Source organism: Panthera tigris, chromosome B4 (genome assembly GCF_018350195.1).
Source record: "Panthera tigris isolate Pti1 chromosome B4, P.tigris_Pti1_mat1.1, whole genome shotgun sequence".
Lineage (NCBI taxonomy): Eukaryota > Metazoa > Chordata > Mammalia > Carnivora > Felidae > Panthera > Panthera tigris.
The window spans coordinates 132,784,464-132,805,853 of NC_056666.1; the positions used below are offsets into that span (position 1 = coordinate 132,784,464).

Below are 21,390 nucleotides of genomic sequence, written 5' to 3' on the forward strand. Positions count from 1 at the left end.
AGAGAAAAACATAGGGGTTTGCAACCCAGGACACACATAAAAAATAGCAGATAAATTGATTTTTTTAACCTTTTATAGATCAGTTGCTGTTCCTATTCTCTGATAACCTTACAAGCCAAAATATCTAGTAATAAAACAGATAAATACTTCTAGTCTCTTTGCTTAGTCAATATATTTACCACAAAGTAAAAGAGGTATAAAAATCATATTGTTCTTTACAATAGCTTTGTTTACTTGTGTTTGAAATAAAATAGGGACAATCTCAGCTCAATATTCTATAAATAATTCATCCAGGGTAACACAATGACAAAAATTATCAGGGAAAGAAGCCAGCAACCAGTCTTTCCATTCATAAAACCTTATGACAGATAAAAACCACAAGCATATAGTTAGGGATGAAATTATACAGATGAAATCTCCAGGTGGGTTTATGGTTCTCAACCTAGATGGAGGCCCACTGGTATATATTCTCAGGCAGAATATCAAGTTTTGAGCTACTGATCTAATAATGGTTATGTACAATATTTTAATCATGGTAACAACTGGAAATTAGGTCAACTTTATAGATAAGAAACATATGCCAGATCGCTTAGCTATTTAAATAGGTCAGCCTGTTTGACAAGGGAGAGCACTGTATTGTCCTATTAGAATGCTTCAAACCTCAGATTGAATGTTACCACCCCCTGCCTATCAGGTTACATTACTATATGTTGTTCATGCTCCGTGTTCCCACGGCGCTTGTTTATATGTCTCCTCTACAGGATTATAAGACTATTCACTCTATCTCTTTGGATAACATAGATTAATGAAATATTTATTCAACTTACCCTTCAGTTATTTATGCTTTTTTGATGACTCCAATATAAATGTTCTTTTCTGGTAAGGACTAGGTAATATTTGATGTCCCAAGGAACACTGGACCTACAAAGGTTTATAGTCTACAGAGATGTTTCTGGCATCCTTGCTCACGTTACAGGCAATTTCCAAGAAAAATGAGGACTGCAAATGCTTACTAAGGTTTCTTTTCCAAGAAAAATGAGGACTGGACAATGCTTACTAAGGTTATTAAGGCTGTGGCATTTTTTTTCCTATTGCATAGTACTACGTGTCCATGCCGGTATTGCATAAACGGGGCATTTCAGGCAGAAAAATCCTGTCTGGAAACTTTTTCAAACAACTGGGACATCTCCATTCCTCTTCCTTGCCAGCTTTAAACATACACCCAAAGTTCCTAACTTAGAAACCCCTGCCTACCTACCTTGAAATCTTAAAGGGAAGTACATCTTACACCAAGATAAAGAGAACAGCCAGTCCAAAGAGCTCAATGGTCTATTACCTCCTCAGGAACTAACATAAAAAGTTCAAATCTAGTAAAACGAGTTCAAATTTAGTAAAACTAAAAAGCTTTTTAAAATTTATTAGTACTGGAATTGTTTCTCGGCCTTTTGACTAAGATCAAGTGTAAAATTTATTAGTAGTGGAAAGACTAGATCAAGATAGTGAACTGAAAACCCAGCATTGCCTCCTCCCTCATTCCAATCACTAATAATCACAGAAAAGGCTTATATATGAAAGTGTTGTATAGAAAAACAAAGAAGGGTCTATTGGTGGACCAGAAATTAAAAGGATAGCAGAGTGAGGCTATTTTGAAAGAACTCACAGACAAAATGCACAGGAGATAGGTGTGGTAAGCAGAACAGTCCCCTGAAAGATGTCCATGGCCTAATCCTCAGCACCTGTGAACACATTGTATTACATGGCAGGTTGCTGATCACCAACTTTAAAATAGGGAGATTATTCTGGATTATGTGACTGGGTCCAATGTAATCACAAGGGTCCTTAAAAGTAGAAGGATAGGGGCGCCTGGGTGGCGCAGTCGGTTAAGCGTCCGACTTCAGCCAGGTCACGATCTCGCGGTCCGTGAGTTCGAGCCCCGCGTCAAGCTCTGGGCTGATGGCTCAGAGCCTGGAGCCTGTTTCTGATTCTGTGTCTCCCTCTCTCTCTGCCCCTCCCCCGTTCATGCTCTGTCTCTCTCTGTCCCAAAAATAAATAAAACACGTTGAAAAAAAAAAAAATTAAAAAAAAAAAAAGTAGAAGGAGCTAGAAGAATACGTGGAGTAAGGCAATGTGCAGGTTCAACCACTGCTGATGGCTTTTAGACAAAGGGGCCACTAGTCAAGGAATACAAGTGTCTTCAGAAGCCAGAAAAGGCAAGGAAATGGATTCTCCCCTACAGCCTCCATTAAAGAACACAGCCCTGCTGACACCTTTGATTGTAGCTCAGTGAGACCTGCATCAGACCTCTGACCTACGGACCTAAAGATATAAAATCTGTGTTGTTTTAAACCACTTAATCTGGGGTAATTTGTTACAGCAGCAATAGAACTCTAATACAACAGGATTACTACAAATGGTGGGAATGAGGATTGGGAAGCAGAAGGGAGCTCTGGGGTGACGTTCTGGTTGATTAGTTGGGTACCCTAACAACTGAAGTCAGGTGTCTCAGTGTCAGGTGGTTTATCTGTCAGGAACACTCAGTCAGAATGGGAGAAACTAGGAAAAACTCTAGAGACCAGAAAGCTTGCCATTGTCATACCCTGCAGGAAGACAATGCCACCTTTTCATCACATTCCCCTGGAGGCCAGCAGCAGTAAACACGCATAGGCAGGGGGGAGGAGTGTGGAATGGGGAGGAAATGAAAAGCTTACCAGTTTTACCTATTTAAGGAGAAGACACAGACACAGACACACACATTTATTCCAGGTTTTGTTAGAAAACCTAAGTTTAAATGTGAGAGTTAAAAATTTAAGGGTGAAATGAGGGCTTCCATTTCCAGCAATATAGTGGTCTAGACAACACGGTGCAAAATACCTAGTACTGTTACATAACATAAAAAAATATAACAAACATCCTTTAAATGCTTAGCTGAGCTCACAAGAAAGTAAGGGAAATCAACTGGAGACAGAAAGAAGAGTAGAAACCCTCAGAATTAAGCAGATGCTGGCTTTGGTCGCCTAAGAATCTTTTGCCAGTCTAATTGATCAAGTGGCTTCATTACCACTTTTAAATTGAAGTGGGATTCACATAACATATATTAACCATTTAAAAGTATGCCATTCAGGGCGCCTGGATGGCTTGGTTGAGCGTCCGACTTCAGCTCAGGTCATGATTTCATGGTTGGTGAGTTGGAGCCCCATATCGGGCTCACTGCTGTCAGCACAGAGCCTGCTTTGGATCCTCTGTCTCCCTCTTTCTGCCCCCTTCTGCTCGTGCTCTCACAAAACACACACACACACACACACACACACACACACACACACACACACACCAAACACTAAAACAAAAAAAACAAAAAAAAAATTTTAAAGTATACCAGTGACATTTAGTATATTCACAATGTCGTGCAACCACGACCTCTATCAAATTCCAAAAGATTTTCATCACCTCAAAAGAAAAGCAGGCATGTTCTATTTCCCCCTCCACTCAACCCTGACTCTGATATTTCATATAAAAACACTCATGCAAAATGTGACCTCTTGTGTATGACTTTTTTCACATAGCATGATGTTTTCAAGGTTTATCCACTTTGGAGCATGTATCAGTACTTCATTCCTTTTTATGGCCAAGTAATATTCGATTGTGTATATATACTACGTTGTGTTTATTCAAAATGTTTTGGAATGATACAGACGTAGGAGTTGCACAACACTGTGAATGTACTAAGTACTGCTGAAATGTACACTTTAAAGTTTATTTGTTTTTTAGTAATCTCCACACCCGATATCGGGCTTGAATTTAGGACCTCGAGATCAAGAGTTGCATGCTCTTTGGACTGAGCCAGATGGGTGCCCCTGAACTGTACACTTTAAAATGGTTAATTTTATATTATGTGAATTATACAATCAAAAACAAAAACACTTAATCCTCGCAACAACCTGATGAGGTATGTACTAGTATTCTCTCCATTTTATACATGAGGGAAAAAAAAAACACCAAGAAGTTTTATAACTTTTCCTAAAGTTACACACTTTGTAAGTGGCAGAATCTGTGTCTGAACATTGACAGCCTGGCTCCAGAGTTCACGCTCTTAACCACTGTTGTAATTAATACTTGAAAAAAATTTTACTAATATACTACCAAAAATTACTGGAAAAGAAAAAAAAGGGGGCTAGTATGGGACCTATTTTAGGTGTCAAATCTTTTTTTGTGTACCAGTCTGGAAACTCAGCATAGAGCCTGGCATAGCATAAGCCCTGAACTTGTTAATTCATGTATGACTGTATGCACCTATAAATAAACCGAACATCCATGAGAAAATGTATTCAAAATGCTAAAGATAAATCTGGAACACAGCTATTCTGTACATTGGGGATTTGCTATATTTGTCTCCTCACCAAGCAAACACACAGATGACTGCTTTCGTTTTCCTAAGCAGCTGCTACCTGAAGGACAATATTTATTATAGATGCGAGTCTTATGCCAAGCTATGTAAGCACATGACTTTTTAGAATTTGCATTAAATTCCTCTTTCATAAATACTCAGTGGTTTTTTTTTCCCCCTCCCTAGGACTGTCTGTTCACTGACATAAAACTAGAAGGCACAAAATACTGAGACGATAACCACGATGTACAATACTGTTGTGCCAGAGAGGCATAAAAATAAATCCATTATTTTGAGTCCCACTGAATTCTAACCATCTGAGTGGGAGTTCTACTGCTGAATATTAATTACAATTTAAAAGAATCCATTTCCAGAGAAACAACCTTCTGGTGTCTCACCAGGAGGAAATATTTTTAGTTACAACTTTCTACCATCCCTCTCTGGCATTTAACCATTAGATCTTGGGAAATAAATTAATTCCTACATGGCAGTGGCACCTGGATCACCTTGTGTGGAGTCCTGTCACCTGAGAACTGAGGAGTCTGAGCCAGGATGGTGAAGAGGTATGCCCAAAGCCCGAGTGACAGAGGCTGAGTCAGAACCCAGAGCTCTCGGACACCTAGTTCCCTGTTCACGGTTCTATCTTATTCTCAATCTTTTTTCAGTCAAGACATAAATGATTTTTAACTTGACTCTTCTCTTCCACTTATCAAAGTGAACACAATACGGGGTGTCTAAATGGCTCAGTCAGTTAAGCATCCGACTCTTGATTTCGGCTCAAGCCATGATCTCATGATTTCCAAGAGTGAGCCTTGCGTTGGGCTCTGCTGACAGCATGAAGCCTGCTTGGGATTTTCTCTCTCCTTCTCTCTCTGCCCTTACCCTGCCCGTGGTCACATGCATGCACACTCCCTCTCCCAAAAATAAATAAACTTCAAAAAAATAAATAAAAGTGTACACAACACACACATACAATCTGGGAAACACACACACAAAAACTTAACAGTGAATATGTGAGGAGAGGAAAGGAATGAAAGGTAACCCCATTTCCCTCATTGACCCTCCACGTAATTATTAACTTTTTTTTAACAATAAGCATGTGTTAGTTTTAGCTAACACATAGTTTAGGCAAATATATATTTTTAAAGATATCAGAATACAAGAAAATATAGCCTAGGAATTCTCTAAGTATGGTCTGGGGCTCCTTGGAAGCCCTCAAACACTTTGTAGGGGTCCACAGGATTAAAAGTATTTTCATAGGAACACTATGACATTATTTGCCTTTTCATTCTCATTTGCTCACAGCATGTAGTGAAGTTTTCTAGAGGGTACAGGCTATGTGATATTGTAAGAGACTGAATACAGAAGCGGATACAAGGAACCAGCTATCTTTTCTTAGGCCAAACATTAGAAAGGTTTGCAAAAATATATAATAATAATGTTGCTATTTTTACTATTTTGGGGAAAATGATTTTTTTTTTATAATTTTTTTTTTCAACGTTTATTTTTGGGACAGAGTGAGACAGAGCATGAACGGGGGAGGGACAGAGAGAGAGGGAGACACAGAATCGGAAACAGGCTCCAGGCTCTGAGCCATCAGCCCAGAGCCTGACGCGGGGCTCGAACTCACGGACCGTGAGATCGTGACCTGGCTGAAGTCGGACGCCCAACCCACTGCGCCACCCAGGCGCCCCAAGGGAAAAATGATTTTTTTAATGTTATATATGTTAACATGTAACAGGTTTAATATTGTTAATAAAGAAATACCTAATGATTTCTCAATTTTAATTTCTAATAAATATTGATAGTTACAACCACATAAACAAAAGCTCTTCAGAGTCTGCAATAATTTTTAAGAGTATAAGAAGTTTGAGACGGGGGTGCCTGGGTGGCTCAGTCGGCTGAGCGTCCGACTTCAGCCCAGGTCATGATCTCGCGGTCTGTGGGTTCGAGCCCGCATTGGGCTCTGTGCTGACAGCTCAGAGCCCGGAGCCTGTTTCAGATTCTGTGTCTCCCTCTCTCTCTGACCCTCCCCTGTTCATGCTCTGTCTCTGTCTCAAAAATAAATAAACATTAAAAAAAAAATTAAAAAAAAAAGTTTGAGACCAAAAAGTTTGAGAACTGCTGTTACAAACATGCCACTGAATATAACTGTACATTATGAACAATTATTTAACGCATCACTTCTAATATCCCTTTCAACTGCATTATGCCATTGTGACATCAACTGAAAACATCAACTACCTTTGGGCTGCCCACTGTCCTCTCCAGGAAATTCTCTAAAAGGCAAGTAACTCTAGGGGGTGCCTGACTCTTGGTTTCAACTCAGGTCGTGATCTCACAGTTCGTGGGATCAGGTTCTGTGCTGACAGCGCTGGGCCTGCTTAGAATTCTCTCTCTCCCCCTCTCTCTCTCAATAAAAAGTAAACATTAAAAAAAATAAAAGGCGGGGCGCCTGGGTGGCTCAGTCGGTTGAGCGTCCGACTTCAGCTCAGGTCATGATCTCACGGTCCGTGAGTTCGAGCCCCGCGTCGGGCTCTGGGCTGATGGCTCAGAGCCTGGAGCCTGCTTCCGATTCTGTGTCTCCCTCTCTCTCTGCCCCTCCCCCGTTCATGCTCTGTCTCTCTCTGTCTCAAAAATAAATAAAACGTTAAAAAAAATTAAAAAAAAAATAAAATAAAAGGCAAGTAACTCTAAGAAGAATATGTATAGCCTACAATTATCACCTTAGACCTAATCATTTATTAAAGGATTATTTTTTTTAATGTTTATTTAAGAGAGAGACAGAGTAGGAGAGGGGCAGAGAGAGACATAGGGAGAAAAAGAATCCCAAGCAGGTCCCATGCTGTCAGTGCAGAGCCTGACATAAGGCTCCACCTTACAAATTGTGAGATCATGACCTGAGCCTAAATCAGGAGGCAGAGGCTTAACCAACTGAGCCACCCAGGCACCCCTCTTTTCCATTCTTTGGTCTAATTTTGATATAATTAAAATTTTTTTAAATGTTTACTTATTTTTGAGAGAGAGAGAGAATGCAAGCAGGGGAGGAGCAGAGAGGGGGACAGAAGATCTGAAGAAGGCTCTGCACTGACAGCAGAGAGCCCAATGTGGGGCTGGAACTCACCACCCATGAGATCATGATCTGAGCCGAAGTCAGATGCTCAACTGAGCCATCCAGGCACCCCTAAATTTGATATTTTTATCTAACTTCTTGAGACGGATGCCTAGTTGATTAATTTTAAGTCTTTCTTCTTTTCCAAACTTGATTTAAAGGCTATTCATTTCCAAGTGTTTTAGCTGTGTCTGATAGGTTTTTTTCCTTATGACTCAGTGGTTTTTAATATATTCACAGAAGTGCAATCATCACCACTAATTCCATTTTAATTATCCCAAAAGGAAACCTGTACCCATTAGCAAATACTCTCCATTCTCTCCTTCTCCCACACCCTGGCAACCACTAATCTATTTTCTGTCTCTATTTGCCTATTCTGGATAGTTCATATAAATGGAATCAAATAATACATGATCTTTTGTGACTAGCTTCTTTCAAGGCTCATCCATGTTGTAGAATCAGAACTGCATTTTGTTATGGCTGAATAATATTCTGTTGTATGGACACATCACATTTTGTTTACCCATTCATCAAGTTGATGCATTTGAGTTGCTCCCACTTTTCTGCTTTATGAATAATGTTGCAATAAACATTTGGGTACAAATTTTTTGAATATAGGTTTTCAATTCTCTAGAAGTAGAACTGCTGGGTCATCTGGTAACTGTTTAACATTTTGAGGAACTACCAAATTATTTTCCACAGTGCTGCACAATTTTAAATTCTCACCAGTAAAATATGAAGTCTCCAACTTCCCCATAAATTTGCAATACTTGTTATTATCTGTCCTTTTGATTATGGCCATCCTGGTGGGTGTGAAATGGTATCTCATTGTGGTTTTGATTTGCATTCCCCTGGTAATTAATGCTGCCAAGCATCTTTTCACGTATAGTGGTCACTTGTATATCTTTATGGGAGAAATGGCTATTCAAATCCTTTGTATATATTTTAACTGGAGTATTTGCCTATTACTGAGTTGTAGGCATTCTTTATATATTCTGGATACTAGACCCTTAACAGATATAGGACTTATAAATATGTTCTCCTATTCTGTTGTCTTTACTTTCTTGATGGGGTCTTTTCTTTTTTTCATTTTTTTTTTTAACACTTTATTTTGTTTTCTGAGAGACAGAACGTAAGCAGGGGAGGGAACAGAATCCAAAACAGGCTCCAGGCTCTGAGCTGTTAGCACAGAGCCTGATGGGGGGCTCAAACCCACAAACGCAAGATCATGACCTGAGCCGAAGTTGGACGCTCAATCGACGCCCCTTGTGATGGGGTCTTTGAAGAACAAAAAGGTTTTAATTTGAATGAAGTCCAATACACACACACACACACACACACACACACACACACACATATATATATATATATATAAAAACTTGTGCTTTTGGTGTCATATCCAAGAAACCATTACATTAGGTCTGTGGTTTATTTTGACTTAATTTTTTTGTATGGTGTAAAGTAGGGGTCCAACTTCATTCTTCTGTGTGTGGATATCCAGTTGTGCCTGCAACATTTATTAAAGAGACTACTCATTGATTTATCTTGACATTCTTGCCAAAACTCAAATGAACAAAAATTGAGGGTTTCTTTCTGAGACTCCCAATTCTATTCCATTGATCTATCTACCCTTATGCCAGTACCACACTATTTATTGTTTACTGTAGCTCTGTATTAGGTTTTGAAATTGGGAAATATGAATCCTTCAACTTTGTTCTTTTTCAAGATTATTTTGACTCTTCTGGATTCTTTGCATTTTCATATGAATTTTAGGACCAGCTTATCAATTTCTACAAAAAGCAAATTGGAATTTTGATAGGGATTGTACTGAATTGTAGATTCTTTGGGGGACTATTGCCATCTTTATATTGTCTTCCAATCGATGAACATGGGATGTCTTCCCACTTATTCAAGTCTTTAATGTTTTTCAATGATAGTTTATATTCTTCAGTGTACCAAGTTTCAATATGCACTATCTGCACTATCACTCAGTTCTAAATATTTTATTTCCATTATGATTTCTTCTCTAACCCATAGATCTTTCAGAAATGTGTTTAATTTCCAAACATATATGCTTTTTGTTTTAAGTTACCTTTTTGTTGTTGGTTGCTACTTATTGCACTGTGGTTTAAGAACTCATTCTGGGGGCGCCTGGGTGGCGCAGTCGGTTAAGCGTCCGACTTCAGCCAGGTCACGATCTCGCGGTCCGTGAGTTCGAGCCCCGCGTCAGGCTCTGGGCTGATGGCTCGGAGCCTGGAGCCTGTTACCGATTCTGTGTCTCCCTCTCTCTCTGCCCCTCCCCCGTTCATGCTCTGTCTCTCTCTGTCCCAAAAATAAAATAAAAAACGTTGAAAAAAAAAATTAAAAAAAAAAAGAACTCATTCTGTACTATTTCAACCCTAAGTTTTGTTTTACAACCAAGTAAATGGTCAATTTTGATAACTTTTTCATGTTTGGCTTAAACAGAATGTGTATTCTGCAGTTGTTGGGTACAATGTTCTGAATATGTCTATTAGGTCAAGTTTGTTAAATACATTATTCAATCCTTTATATTTTTATAGCCCTCCTCACTTGTTTTATCAATTACTGAGAGATATATTAATATCTTCCATTTTGATGATGGATTGGTATATTCCTAAATTTTTGCTTTAAACATTTTGAGACTGTTATTAGATGAACACAAACTTAAAACTGCTTTATTTTGCTGACATACTGAGTTTTCTCAATGATATAGCCACTGCTATAAAGTCTATTTTGTCCGATGTTAATAGCTCTCATTTGGTTAATATTTGTCTGATAGGTCTTTTCTTATATTTTTGCTTTCAAACTTTCTGCATCTTTTTTTTTCTAAACGTTATCTTTTATAAATTGCATTTTTCTCTTTTAAAAACCAATCTAGTACATTCTCTTTTAACCAAAGCATTGAGTTAATTGACATTTATTTGGATTTAAAGCTGGCATCTTAGGGGTACCTGGGTGGCTCAGTGGGTTAAGCATCTGACTCTTGGGTTCAGCTCAGATAATGATCCCACGGTTCATTGAGATAGAGCCCTGCAATGGGCTCTGTGCTGACATAGAGGAGCCTGCTTGGGATTCTCTCTCTCCCCCTTTCTCTCTCTGCCCCTCCGCACTCTCTTACAAAATAAATAAATTAACTAACTAACTAACTAACTTAAAAACAAATAAAGCTGTTGGGGCGCCTGGGTGGCTCAGTCAGTTAAGTGTCCAACTTCAGCTCAGGTCATGATCTCACAGTTCGTGAGGGCTCTGTGCTGACAGCTCAGAGCCTGGAGCCTGCTTCAGATTCTGTGTCTCCCTCTCTCTCTGCCCCTTTCCCACTCGTGTTCTGTCTGTCTCTCTCTCTCAAACATTAAAAAAAAAACCATTAAAAAATAATAAAGCTGCCATCTTATTTTGTGTTCTCTGTTGCTTTTCCTGCCCTTTCCTGCTTTCTTATTTGACTAGAGGTTTTTTGGGTTTTTTTCTTTTTACTTAATTTCTTCCCTCTGGAGAGGTATGTGTGTGTATAAAATTTTACAAGCTATCCAGTTATTACAACACAAAAAATTCCTAACTTACCAATGCTAAAAACATTTAATATGATTATCCTCCTCCCAAACAATAGACATTTAATTCCATTTACTCCCACCCACCTTCCTGCTATTGTTATCTACTTTAATTCTAACTTCTTTTGTTTCTTTTTTAACGTCCACCAAACAATGAGTTGATCTGTTTTATCATTTAAAGTTGTTCAGATTTAGACACATGCAATATTTTACCACTTTTTCTACTCTTCATCCCTTCTTCCATCTCATACTTTTCATCCAGCATCACCTGCCTTGTGCATGAATAACATCCTTTAGAATTTCTTCTCGTGAAGATCTTGCTAGTGGCAAAGTGTTTCTGATGGTCTCAAAATGTCTCTATTTCACGTATGTTTTATTTATTCATGCTTTTTAATGTTTATTTATTTCGAGACAGAGAGACAGAGCATGAGCGAGGGAGGGGCAGAGAGAGAGGAAGACACAGAATCCTAAGCAGGCTCTAGGCTCTGAGCTGTCAGCACAGAGCCCGATGCGGGGCTCAAGCTTGTCAACTGTGAGATCATGACCTGAGCTGAAGCTGGACGTTCAACCGACTGAACCACCCAGGCAACCCCATTTCACATACGTTTTAAAGATTTTCACTGGATATAGCATTCTAGGGCGATGTCATCTTCTCTCAGCAAAGTGAAGAAAACACTCCACAGTGTTCTGATTACAATCGCTGCAAATGAGAATCAGGGGTCAGCTATCGCTAATTCTATCTTCAGTTGTGTCTAATATATTGATAAGCCTGTTTTTATTTATTGATAAGCCTATTACTCAACTTCAATTATCAATTTACAGCTATGCACTAATTATCTTACCTTTAAATTTTTATTTGATCAAAACAAAAGCATGCACATAGTTTTAAAAAATCATGTAATGCAAATGGCAAAATACAGTAGTTCCTCCACACTCTTCTCCATTTTACCCAATCTTCCTCCCCACAGGCAATTATTTTAGCATCTTTTAGGTATTTCTTTTGAAATTTAAATATCTCCACATAATTAAAAAGTATCCCAATATCTTTTGATTCATCAATTTCAGACATTATTTATCTCATATTATAGACAGTGACAATTTAGCTCTGTTCTACTACCCTCTTCATGTCCCATCCTTCTAAGAACTGTGATTTTGCTTAAATAAGTATTCAGCGTTCCCATGACTATCATGCTTCCACTCTCAAATTTCAGTTATTTTACTTTTCATTTCTAGATATTCTATTTGGTTAACTTTCAAGTATGCTTAGCCAATCTTAGTCTCTTGTACCCTCACACATATTTGGTAGTCTTTCTTTCTCTTATACATACTAAATAGCTTAAGATTGTGACTGAAAATTCCATTTTCCGATTGTTGTTGCTGTCTGCTATGTTTTTGTTCACAATGCCTTGTTTCTCTGTGAGTTTAGTTTGAACTGCTCATTTCCCTGACAACTTTATTTTGGGGCATTCTTTTAAACATCATAATGTGCTTCTGGAAAGGATTTCTGCAAGGCACTTTGGGGTCCCACACACCTGAATCACTTTAAGTTCAATTACTGGCTTCAGGTTTTCAAATCATCCAAGTAGTGAGAATTCAGGCTGCAACCTAAGAGGGAAATTTCAGTGGTGATTTCCCTACTCAAAACAGTGCCAAGACTGGAGACAGCTGATATTCCTGGGGAGGAGGAAGATTATTTTCCATTCATGGCTACAGCAGATTCCATTGGGATTCCAGGTTTACTGGGTGATCTGCTACTGGACTTCCTGTCTACAGGCAGATTGGGTTCCTTCTCTTCTCTGTATCTCTGAAAGCTACAAATCTAAAGCTCATGTTTACCTGCTTAATCACTTCTTGCAAGGCAAATGTTCTCTTTCCCTCTAGGTCCTGCCTTCACTCACTCTCTAGTCTGAGAATTCCTTATCTTGTCACCTTACTAATGCTTTCATGTTGTCTTAAGACATATTTTATACAGAGGCACCTGGGTGGCTCAGTTGGTTGAGTGTCCGATTTCAGCTCAGGTCATGAACTCATGGTTTGTGAGTTCGAGCCCCACAACGGGCTCTGTGCTGACAGCTCAGAGCCTGGAGCCTGCTTTGGATTCTGTGTCTCCTTCTCTCTCTGCCCCTCCCCTGCTCATGCTCTATCTCTCAATAATAAATAAATGTAAAAAAAAAAAAAAGTTTTTAAAGAAATATTTTACAGGGTTTTTTTTTTGTTTTTTTTTTAATTATAAAGGGAAGTTTTCAGGAGATGCTTTGATTAGCTCCTTAGTTAGAAACCAAAATCTCATTTTAAGTATTTTACAATGGACTATTGCTAGTCTTGGCAAATAAATATTTTTAAATCTTTGTGAATGTGTTTATTCCTTTGCTGTTTATTCAATTTTGTTCTTATTTCATGATAAAATTGTGTAAGGGCAGGTTGGTAACATATTCACATTTCAAATCTATTACTACATAACATCACTCATAGCATAACACCACTCTTACATGTTCCCTGGACATTCAACAAGTGAACTAAGAAACTTATTTCTACTTAATACCCACCTCCAAAAAATTTATAAAATTTAGTACAGTAATACTAAAGAAAATCAAACAGACATTAAATAGTACCATTTTACCCTGTATATAAAAATCAGGAAAATGACAAAATCAAGAAGGAAAAAAGCCACAAATCTAAATTTAGACCTTTACTACACAGGTATCTCATTAAAATACATGCCAAAGGCCTTTTAGGGGGCCATCCAAGTAACCAACAATAAGAGCTCACAACCTGAAAGACCAGACCACAAATACAACCAGTAAAAAGATGGAGGAGGGGCACCTGAGTGGCTCAGTCAGTTAAGTATCAGACTCCGGCTCAGGTCATGATATCATGGTTTGTTGAGTTCAAGCCCTGCGTCAGGCTCTGTGCTTACAGTGCAGAGCCTGCTTGGATTCTCTCTCTCTCTCTCTCTCTCTCTCTCTCTTCCCTTCTCCCACTTGTGCACGCTCTCTCTCTCTCAAAATAAACAAACTTAAAAAAATGGAGAAGGGATATCTGCCAGAAGATCTAAAAGAATAGTATTTTCTGATTTATTGGATATGGATTGTAAGAGAGAAGGGAAAGTCATAAGAAATGAAGATACCATTGACAGAATTAGGAAAGTTATTTGAGGAATATAGTTTTAAGAAATTACTAGTTCAATCTTGGACATAGTGAGTTTCAGATGACAATGAATTAACTACTCTCTCACCTGATGCTTCTAATGCTATTGTGCATCCTGTCTACAAAATTCTATTACACAGCAATCACTGTACTGTATTTAGTTGTTAATGAGTTTGTCTTCCTTATTAGACTATGGGCACCTCAAGGGCAGGAACTTAACAATTAATTAATGACTAAATAGCAAAAAAAAAAAAAAAAAAAAAAGTCTTTAGGCAGTTGGTAATAGCATACTACAGCTTAAGGACACAGATTATAGCTAGAGATAAAAATGGCAAACCAAGTCATATACACCAGTTTCAGCTTAGGGCATTTTTGTTTCTCTCTGTTGTGAACAGTCCCATAGTCAGCACCTGGATTCCTTAATAATGTATCAGCATCTACATTTCAGGTTACATATCCAAAATATAGTGGTTTATTCATTTATTGACCTGTAAAAGGTCAATAAACATTCAAAGTCTATTTTTTTATTTGGCCAACATAAACACACATGCCGTTGAGCTGAAACACCTACCACCACAAACAAGAGTCAGAATGAGACGATAGGGTAAACTTGGTCAAGATGTGGTCCCCTAAGCATGTGCAATCTTATGGGAATAACAGGGACACACACACATATAGAAGTAGAGCATCATGCCTTTAAAGGACAATAACGTTTAGGTTAGCTTACCAACCAAGTCACCAAATTCAACCATTTCCAAAATGTTAATTCACCCCTGAAGGATGAAAAATAGTCAAAAAATGCAATGCCAGTTCCAAAGTCAATTTCCAGAGAAGAGTCTAGAAATGGTGGTTGAGTCACAACACTACTGAAATCAGTGTACAGCATCCCCTGAGGGAGTACATGGCATTATTTGATAAAAGGGCTATTTTAGAAAGAAAAACAACTAAAATACATTTTCAGTGGTAGATCTCAAGCTAATGAAATCCCAAAGATTGAAAGCTACTCACTGTGGCTTTCATACTCAAAAATGTTATTTACCTATCAGAGTTAGTATGTCTTTCCCTTGATAAAGCAATCAAGCAAATTCTCATATCCATACACAGAGTTAAACAAAACTTTAACATACAAGTTAAACAAAAGGCCTAATAGATAATGAATGCACCTAAGTGTCTTCTGGAAAAAAGCATGAGCTTTGGGATAAAACAAACCAATGTTCAGGTCCCAGTTATAGTACATACTATAAATAACTTCAAATCTCCATGCCTCAATTTCCTCATCTGTAATTTTAGGGCCAATACATAATTATCAAGGATTGCTGTGAGAAGTGAGAAATAATTAATAAAAAGCACCTAGCATCATACCAGGTACACAATGGGCACTCAACAAATGTTGGTTCCTATATCCTTTTTATAGCACCTTTTAGCACTAGAACTCAGTATTAATCAGGACCCTAAAATTAGTAATGGTTACTTAAGTTCCTTCCAAAATAACAACTGTAATTTTATTTATTAACAAAGAAAGAATAACTACTCTTTCAGAAGACACCTCAAGAAGGTAGGAGAGTATACAGTATAAAATAATAACTAAAAAGTCCAATCAAGTAAGAATGAAAAAAGTCACCGTTAGGAAGTCAGTGATGGCCTCTGGAAGAGTAGTTCCAGTGGTTAGCCTGGATGAGTAGGAGAGGTAGTAAGTACAGAATATCCGTTAAGTAAAACTTAGGAGAACCAGCAGCAGCTAAGAAAAAGGCAGTCTCTGGGAGCCTGGGTGGCTCAGTGGGTTAAACATCCTACTCTTGACTTTAGCTCAGGTCATGACCTCATGGTTCATTAAATCTCCACACTGAAGTGCGGAGCCTGCTTGGGAGTCTCTCTCTCTCCCTCTTTCTCTCCCTCTCCTGCTCACACACTTGTGTGCACATTCTCTCTCTCTCTCAAAATAAATAAACTTAAGAAAAAAAAAAAAAAAGAAGGAGGTGCCTGGGTGGCTCAGTCAGTTAAGCGTCCAGTTCTTGATTTCAGCTCAGGTTGTGATCTCACAGTTCCTAAGACTGAGCCCTGCATGGGCTCTGTGCTGACCGCATGGAGCCTGCTTGGGATTCTCTCTCTCTCCCTCTCTTTCTGCACCTCCCTTGCTCGCTTGCTCTCTCTCTCAAAAAATAGACTAAAAAAAAAAATTTTTTTTAAAGAAAAGAAAAAAAAGAAAAAGGCAAGTCTCCAGACCAGACTGGTATGACAGGACAGGGCTAACCATGTTTGAGGGCTGAAGGGAAGCAAACACTGGAGAGAGGTTAAAGCTATAGGAAAGAAGTGAAAATTAATGGAGTAAAGTCCTAACACATAATTGGGGATGGAGTAAGGGGGAAGGGTCAAGATCAAAGGTAGCAGAGACTGGATACATCTGTTTTTTCTGAGGCCAGCAGAATATAGGACATATGGGTACAACTGCAATTGATTGTTTAATAAGACAAAATGGAAAGTGAGAAACCTCATCCCAAGAAGCCTCTATTTTATCTAGAGAATAAAAGGTGAGATTACCTGCTACAAGTGAAAGGACAGAGTTGATCATATGAAGAGAGAACAAATTTCACTTGTATTTAATTTCTGAAACTGGGTACAAATACTATATTTGTATTTACAAGAATATATCTGAAAAATAAATAAATTATGGCCTTACTACACTTCTCCAGACACTGCACTAGGTGCTCCACAAGTGTTACCACATTTACTTCTCTGGGAACCCCAGTAAGCTCAGAAAACTCAGGTTCAGAAGAAAACATAAATGACCCAAGATGACATTGATAATTTTTACTCCAAAACTTTTCAGCATCTATACCACATTTACGTTAAAAAATTAAGTTATAGGGGCGCTTGGGTGGCTCGGTCGGTTAAGCACCCGACTTCGGCTCGGGTCACGATCTCACGGTCCGTGAGTTCGAGCTCCGCGTCGGGCTCTGTGCTAACCGCTCAGAGCCTGGAGCCTGTTTCAGATTCTGTGTCTCCCTCTCTCTGACCCTCCCCTGTTCATGCTCTGTCTCTGTCTCAAAAATAAATAAACGTTAAAAAAAAAATTAAGTTATAAACTACTGTATGTATGGCAATACAATTTCCTTTATTTAACCTTTTTCTGATTCAAGCATAAAGAAGCAAAGTTAGAAAATAATTTCCATAAAGATGGCATAAGAATCTTTAAGATTAGGAGAACTGAAATGAAATGACCCTGTTAGCTGAAAAGTTTATTAAGGGGGTCAGGAGGGATGAATAAACAGAGCACATAAGATTTTTAGGGCAGTGGAAGTACTCCATATGATACTCTCATGCTGGTTTCATGTCATCAGACATTTGTCAAACCCACAGAATGTACAACATCAAGAGTGAATATACACTAATATGCACTATGGACTTTGGGTGACAATGATGTATCAGTGCAGGTTTATCAACTGTAACAAATGTCCACTCCAGGGGGGGATGTTAATAATAGGGGAGGCCATGCATGGGTGAGGGCTGCGGGTATATGGGAAATCTCTGTATCTTCTTCTCCATTTTGCTGTGAACCTAAAACTGCTCTAAAAAATTAAGTCTTAAAAAAGGTTTACTAAGAAATCAAGATATATTTCGGATGGTGGGTAGTGAGGCAATGAAGTCTTCAAGACTAAACACTATATAATAATTCGATCATGATTTAGCAGAAGCCTAAATGAAATAAAACAGCAAGCTAGGAAGTAAAGATAATATGATAATGACTTTCTCCAATTACCTCCTTTTGAGGTTTTTAAACCAAGTAACATAATACCCTCAGATACATACTAACCTAAGTTAATTCTATGGGAATCTGAGCCACTAGATTTAAATCTGGGCGTGAATGAATCACCTGTGGAAAAGTAAACCCTTTCAAAGAGAACTGAACATATGAATTGTTAGAACTGTGGTTTAAAGTACTTCCAACAAGGGGCGCCTGGGTGGCTCAGTTTGTTAAGCATCCGACTTTGGCTCAGGTCATGATCTCACAGTTTGTGGGTTCAAGCCAGCTCTCTGTCAGCACAGAGCCTGCTTTGGATCCTCTGTCCCCCTCTCTCTCTGGCCATCTCCCTCCCGCGCTCATGCTCCCTCTCTCAAAAATAAAATAAAACATTGGGGCGCCTGGGTGGCGCAGTCGGTTAAGCGTCCGACTTCAGCCAGGTCACGATCTCGCGGTCCGTGAGTTCGAGCCCCGCGTCAGGCTCTGGGCTGATGGCTCGGAGCCTGGAGCCTGTTTCCGATTCTGTGTCTCCCTCTCTCTCTGACCCTCCCCCGTTCATGCTCTGTCTCTCTGTCCCAAAAATAAATAAAAAACGTTGAAAAAAAAATTAAAAAAAAAAAATAATAAAATAAAATAAAACATTAAAAAAAGTACTCCCAATAAACAATTAGTGTCCAAGTGCCTCCAGTTTGGTTATACATGTGTATACTTAATATTTAATGTCACTTGTTTTCTGATAATCTAACCTGGTTTTGAAATACACAAAGGAATGAGACAAGAAGAGAAGGCAGCTAGGCAAAGCAGAGAGAAAAGGCCTGGATTCTGGCCTTCTGCCTATGACCAATTCTTTGGGAACCCTGGCCAAATCATTTAACATCCCTGTTTCCATTTTCCTGTCTCTGTAAGAGAATAAAGATACTTGTCCAAAAGCCTCGGAAACAACCCTACTAGGGGGGTATTATTATTATTTTCCCCTTCCTATAGATGAGAAATTGAGGCAGAGATTGAGAGACATGCCCAAAGTCACACAGATGGTTAAGTGACAGAGCTGGAGTCTGAACTCGGGCAGTCTGGTTTCAGAGTCCACACTTTTAACCACTTGTTACAATGCCTGTCTAGGGGTTGTTAATAGATGTGAGAGGGGTTTAAGAAGTCAGGGAATTCTAGGGGCACCTGGCTGGCTCAGTTGGTGGAGCATGTGACTCTTGATCTTAGAGATGCAAGTTCAAGTCCCACGTTGGGTGTAGAGATTACTTTAAAAAAAAATCTTAAAAAAAAAAAAAAGTCAGGGAATTCTAAATACTAAATATTATTATTAAATATAACATGAAATTAACTCAAACAAGTTAGGATGCACAGAAAATTAGAAAACATAGTTGTGGGGGAGCCTGGGTGGCTCAGTCAGTTAAGTGTCTGACTCTGGATTTCAGCTCATGTCATGATCTCATGGCTCGTGGGATGAAGCCCTGCATCAGGCTCTGTGCTGACAGTGTGGAGCCTGCTTGGGATTCTCTCTGCCCCTCACCCACTTGTGTGAGCGTATGCATGCACTCTCTCTCAAAATAAATAAATTTAAAAGACAGAGTTGTGCACAAAATGATTAATAGTTTCCATTTATTGGGCCCCTATTATGTATCAGATAGTATAAAAGCTATCTTACTTATGTTATTTTATTAACATTCACAAAACCCTGTGAGGCTACTAACATTTTACAAGTTAGAATATGAGTTAACTAAACTGAATCCAGAACACAGCATTTTGTTTCTCATCTATAAATTAATGAGTGCCATCAGGGAAGTCGCTTAACTAAGCAATCCTACAGATTCTTCATAACAGGGTTGTGGGAGGTCACATTAACATTTACACTGTACATAGCCAAAGTATGGAAAGAGCCCAAATGTCCATTGACAGATGAATGGATAAGAAGATGTGGTATATACAATGGAGTATTACTCAGCAATCAAAAAGAATGAAATCTTGCCATTTGCAACTATGTGGATAGAACCAGAGGGTATTATGCTAAGCGAAATTAGTTAGGGAGAGACAAGTATCATGTGACTTCACCCATATGAGGAATTTAAAATACAAAACAGATGAACATAAGGGAAGGGAAGCAAAAATAATATAAAAACAGGGAAGGGGACAAAACATAAGAGACTTAAATATAGAGAACAAACAAAGGGCTGCTGGAGGGACTGTGGGAGGGGGGATGGACTAAATGTGTAAGGGGAATTAAGGAATCTACTCCTGAAATCATTTTGCACTATATGCTAACTAACTTGGATGTAAGTTTAACAATAAAAACAAAAACAAAAAAAACAAAAACCATTTACATTGTACAAATGTTTACTACAGTTAAAGTTAGACATGATGTAAATGACCATAAATAAATTATGGAACACTTACATGATAAAATATTTTATATTAAAAAAAAAACAATGCTGTTTGAAGTCTTTTTTAATGACATGATATAGTGGATATCTGATGTTTTGGGCCACACAGCATCATTTCCTTTTTCTAAGGGCAGCCTGATTTTCTTTACCTCTTCCCACTGTGTACAATCTTGGTAGGATGGTAAATCTAGATGCCCACCCTCCACTACACCTGCTGAAGAGCCCCTGAAGGTTCCTTTTGCCGGACCCTTCCTTTCCCCACCTGTTACAGTCAAGGACTCGGCACATGATCTTGAGCACAACTAACTGGGGTTCTCCCATGACTTTAAATCTTGAGAATGCTGTAGAGGGACAAAATCTACTGATTCCAGTGGTAGCGCCCAACACTCTCCAGGGATTGCTTCAGAAATCTTTTCGGAAAATGATGGTTCTCTCCTACTTCAAGTCTTCAGCCTGCCCACTGATCCTGGGAGCTCCTAAAAAGCCTGCCAATAAACTTTTTTTTGTTGTTGTTGTTAAAATACTCAAAGTCTGTTTCTCCAGTTTGCAACCAGAGAACCCTCATACATATGGGGATATGCTTTATATTCTGAAATAAACATACCAAAAAACCCAGGATATGCAACTCTGTAATACCAGTTATATAAACAAACAAAAAAATCTATTTGTAAATGCTTATTTGTATATAAACACAGAGAAAACAGAATGAGGAAAACTTGAAGAAACAGAACTCGAAATTCCCCGCACGCTGATTTACACAGGACCTTTGAACACGTTTTTTGTTCTAAAAGTCTCTTACCACCCTCCTATTTCATTTTGCCTAGGAAACTCCCACTCTTCCTTCAAGACTGGGCCTGAATACATCAAGTTTGGGGGCTTCCCATCACCTTCACAAATGCAGCCCACCACTTCTCCCCTAGTACTACCACCAGGGGCCGTGTATTACCTCTACTATACACTTAAGAAGAGCTTCCTGAGGACAGGGACTCTTTCACTGACCTTTATATTTAGAAGGTCTTTTACAGCAAACCAAAAAGTTCCTCTACTTGGTT

General features: G+C 38.7%; 1 protein-coding gene across 2 annotated transcripts in view; it reads right to left on the minus strand.

Annotated features, from left to right (window-relative positions):
- The window catches only part of SLC25A17 (solute carrier family 25 member 17), a 46,964-nt gene that overhangs the window by 20,694 nt on the left and 4,880 nt on the right, over nucleotides 1–21,390 (minus strand). The window contains exon 1 of one of the 2 annotated variants that reach the window (XM_042993357.1): nucleotides 828–852. The exons of the other annotated variant lie outside the window; for it this stretch is intronic. The gene's annotated coding sequence lies outside the window, so the exon portion shown is untranslated. Of the gene's footprint in view, nucleotides 1–827; nucleotides 853–21,390 lie in introns of those variants that run through there. 2 annotated transcript variants of the gene reach the window in all.